This window comes from Rhea pennata, chromosome 4 (assembly GCF_028389875.1).
Source record: "Rhea pennata isolate bPtePen1 chromosome 4, bPtePen1.pri, whole genome shotgun sequence".
Classification (NCBI taxonomy): domain Eukaryota; kingdom Metazoa; phylum Chordata; class Aves; order Rheiformes; family Rheidae; genus Rhea; species Rhea pennata.
In genome coordinates this window covers 82290928-82295718 of record NC_084666.1, presented here as the reverse complement: position 1 = coordinate 82295718, position 4791 = coordinate 82290928, and positions in this window count along the sequence as shown.

Below are 4791 nucleotides of genomic sequence, written 5' to 3'. Positions count from 1 at the left end.
AGTCCAAACCCCCTGCTCAAGCAGGGCCACCTAGAGCATGTTAAAAAGGATCATGTCTAGGTAGGTTTTGAATATCTCCAGAGAAGGAGACTCTACAACCTCTCTAGGCAACCTGTAAAGTCAAAGTACTGTTCTCTTCCCAGATTGTCTGAAAAAAGTCATGCTCTATTGCTGCCAGTAGGCTTAAGGGTAGCTGAAGTCTGATGTAGTATGTTTCTTTTTGTGTGCTGTGTGTTTTACATTACATCCTAAACACCGTCCCACTAAACCCTGTACAGGTGAGTAGCCTTTACTGCCACTCATCTGCATGTTGGACTTCATCAGACATAAAAAGTGTTCCATATCCCAATGCATATCCACATCAGCTGCTATGCAGGTCTAGATAAATGCTGAGCAAATACAATGGATGTATCCTATTCAATTGAACAGAAGCTTTTGTTTTTTCTTTCTTTTTTCTTATTTTGAGGGATACTTTTAAAGTCTATGGTATTTTTTATTTAATGGAGTGGTAACTATTAAATGTATCAGAAGTTTAGAGTACCACATAAACTTTTTGAAATTCTACCACAGTTCTAAAACAATATTTTCCTTTGATGCCACATAAACAAAACATCAGATTATTATCTCTGAGAAACAGAAACAGTGCCATTTTCAAAATATAATTGTGAGATATTTGCCAGAACTCAGAACTGTAAACTGATTCTATCATTATGATTGTAATGTCTTACCAACAGTTGAGAGAGTCCCTGGGAACAAGAAAAAAGTGGTTCTGAAGTTCTTCTAGCATGACATAATGCGTATAGTCAAAGAGTTCATCCAAATAAATTATATGTTAGATGGTATTTTTAAAGAAAAGAAAAAGGATTTTTGTGGTTTTCTTTTAATTGAAATACTATGTACTTAAGTTGACCACATGATCTCCAATAATTGTCAGTGTTCTGAAGTTTACAGTCCAGGGCTTATCAGGAAATGCTGAGTACATTTACATTACAGTGATATTTAATTCTCAGCAACTTTTGATTCTGTTTAGCTCTGGGTAACTCAAAATCCATTAAAAATTAAATGTATTTATATAGAGGTGTGTGCGCGCACACACACATACACACACTCTTAAAGTTTCAGATATTCTTTGGCCATCATTTTTAAAAGAAAGAGTTTAATGTCAGATTCCAGTGTACACATTCTGGACATGAAGTAACTGGATTTTCAAAGCTGTTAAATATTCATCAATTGGTGGATGCTAAGGACTTCTAGAAAGTGATTTGTTTTTTCTTGTAGAGGCCCTTTTCAGCAATAATAATAAATCTATGGGACTAAGGCATTTGCTTCTATTAAGTACATAATAGATTTCTCTGTGGAATGATCACTTTTGAAAAACACTCTTTTTTTTTTTTTTTTTTAATGAAATCATAGTTATGTATTTGTCTCCCTAAGAGCTGGTTCCTGCAAAGAAACTGTGTCTGACCTACAACTGAAATTCCCATGCTTATTTAGTACTGTGCAATGCGGAAAATCTAGCCACTAAGCTTGGGTCCACATTAGCTGTATTTTGCCAGAAGAGCTTAGGCCAGTGCTCTATGTTATTGTTATGTATTATTTGTTTGGTGCCTACATGCTTTGGTCACAGGCCAGGATCCCAGAGGTCAGATGCCATTCAGGCCTAACACAAAATGATAGCCCTTCCCCTACAAGCAGATTGAATTTAAGAAAACAGAACACAACTGATGTTCTCCTCATGCATTCACAGCATGCACCAGCACTGTTTGTCCTGTCCCACCTCATCCAAGCTACCAACAAATAAGCTATGTAATTTACGAGGACCATGTGTTAAGTGCACAGCTATAACTGTGAGGCCTGTCTTTGTTCTGAGTTCAACAGCACTATCTTGCTGAACTTGTAGGACCTGGTTTGTGTTCTGACTTAGGTCCATAAGTACGCATTGGTTAATGTGCTATAACCTGATAGTTCCCATACCTCTATCAGCTACCACTTTCTGACTCATTCCAATTTTGATACTAATCTCATTGCTCCTGCTCTGTCATCACAAGGAAGTGGGAGAATGGCAATGACTCCCTGTGGAAAGCACCCTCTGCATCTGCAATGCAGAATTACCTGTCAGCGGGCACTGAGGCTCAAGCATAAGCTGAGCAACCACCTTGTGAAACAGGCTTGGGCCTGTGCTATCACGGTGCCTCACTAGGTCTCCAGAGGATATATTCACATCAAGCTGAGCTGCTCTAATTACTTGTGAACTTTGAAAGAACTTACGATGAGTAGAGGCAGAAGAACAGACCTGCAAAGCAGGTGCAATCAGAGGGGTGTCTAGACTCCCTCCTGTAATGATTAAGGAGAGAGAGGTACCTCCTCAGCACAGGAGGGCTTGCTCATTCACAGCAGAGCAGAGAAGGCTGGTTACAACTGAAATCAGAGCCTGCTTTTTAATCACCCTCACATCTCAGTCTTCTGCTCAGCTATTGTAATCCCAAGGCATCTCAAATTCAGCTCAGAAATGTTTTACACGTGTAAAGAAGAGAACTTAAATTCCAATTTCTGAAGATGTTTAGAAGCGTAGGTCTGAAATAAGGGCCCAAGCCATAAAAGGAAATGACAATGCACTACGACAAGTAATCAAGTATTATAATCTACCAACTCTGGCAGTTGAACCAGATTCCTTAAGGAAGTCAAGCAAAAGGCCTACACTACCACATTTCCTATTGCTAAAGGTCAGCAAGTGGGAAAAACATCCCACAGCCAATGAGCAAGCACCTCTTTTTCTCAGATTTGCAGGGCTATAGCCCTCAAAACAGCTCCAAGCATAATGTTCCTTCCTATTGGAACCTAACCCTGTCCTTCCCAGACAACAGTTTAACTTTTTACCAACTTCAGAGAGGTATGCTGGAGAAGGAAATCCCTGTCTGTCTGTGTTTCTAGCTTGCGGTGTGTGAATTAAATGTTCCATTTAAGGATCAGATAATTAAAACAAAGAAAGCAAGCATCTGCTGAGTGAGGCACCATTTGTTCCTAGGTGCTGGAGACTGCAGTGAGAACCCTGAGACCAAAAGATGTGCTTCGTAGATGCGGTCCTTGATTTCCTCTGGAGGGAAGCTGAGAGTGCAGGTAGGGTACTAGGTGCAGAGTCCTGGGGTGCTCTTGCACATTCCCTGGTTGTCCAGACTCAAGCTGCAGAGTTAACACAAAGAGTGCCTTTAGATACAGCTTAAATACAACTTCTCTATACTCAGTACAAGGGAGCTTGACCTCAACTGAGGTCTATAGGTAGTAGTGAAATATAAAGAATATCCAAGTCACTTGTGCTTATTCTTTCTACTTTCTTTCACAGACATGTAGTGCTTTCTTGGCAGGCCTGCTAGGAGAAAAGTTTAACATGCAAAAAAGCCTCAATTTACTGAGAAACTGTTTAGTTTGAAACTGTACTAATTAGCTGTCTGGAGTCCTGTTTCGTAAGTCATAAACTCATATTTTGTCTTAGTGGTTTCCACAGTTCTGTGACTGGGTACCATCCTGATTTAAGGATCAGGAATTATATCTAATTGATGTTTTTCAGCTCTTCTTTCCCACACTATGTGGGGCAAGGAGCTTTTCTCATGGTAACAGTGCCTTAGCCTTCTATTTTTTGATATTCCTGTTTTCACCCATCCCCAATGCTTTCATGCCCCGATCTAAGACCTCTTGAAATGAAACCGTTCCACAGCATGCAAAAAGGGGGACTTGGTATGCCTGGCATTCAGAAAAGCGTTACCGAAAGTATGGAGTTCCCCCAGCCATGTTGGCACTGCAAAGCAGGTGCCATCAGAGAGGGGTGTCTAGACTCCCTCCTGTAATGAGTAAGGAGAGAGGCACCTCCTCAGCACAGGAGGGCTTGCTCATTTTGGATGTTTAAAATTGGTTAGATGTTATTGGTTATCGTGCCCTAAAAGCCCTTGGTATTTTTTTTCATCATCTTCCGAAGGCTGTTGAGAACAATTACTGTCAGTATATACTATATAGATGAGTTCAGCAAAAGGAGATGAACCATACCTATGATGTCTACACCTTGATCATTTGGGTACCTGAAAGATTTGGTGAAAGGAAGCATCAAGGCCAGATATGGATAGGAAAAGAGGGGTGAGAGAAGGCAGGGCAGCACATCTGACCAAACACCCCCCATCAGGCAGTGCAGAGAAAGTGAGTGTGCATCAGAATATCCTTTGCTAACCTAATCTGTGCTTCTGTGAGCACTCCAGACAACTTTTCAACCACCTAAACCCGAAATATTCACTCTGCTCCACCTTTTCTGCCAAAGTATAATCCCAGAATTGTGCTTTTCAGCATTAGGAATGCACAACATATAGGAGTAAGCTGTTTCCTCAGTAGCTGAGCATCCAGTAGCTCCCATTTTGGCACCACAGAAAAAAAGAAGTTTCATAAACAGCAGTGTTGACAACCCAAACGGCTGGATTTAGTTGCACAGGTGGGTGAAGGTGCTTTTAACTCCACATCCACCAGGCTTTCAGAAGATGTGGTTCCAGACCACCTCCTTCCCTGAAAAGCTGCCCTGTTTTCTCTTCCTTCCTCCACCTATTTACCCACTTCAGGACGCTTTCCCTCAGCTTCGTGCGTTCTACACCAAAATCACTGTACTTCCCCCCGGTTCTCCTCCCCTGGAGGGGGTGAAAAGAGAGCGCGAGACCGCAGCGCAACACCAATCACCACCAGCCGCGCGCAGAACCGCCTCACGCCGGCGAGGCCCAGCCCAACCGCTCCCGTGACGTCACTTCCCCGCCGTGGCAC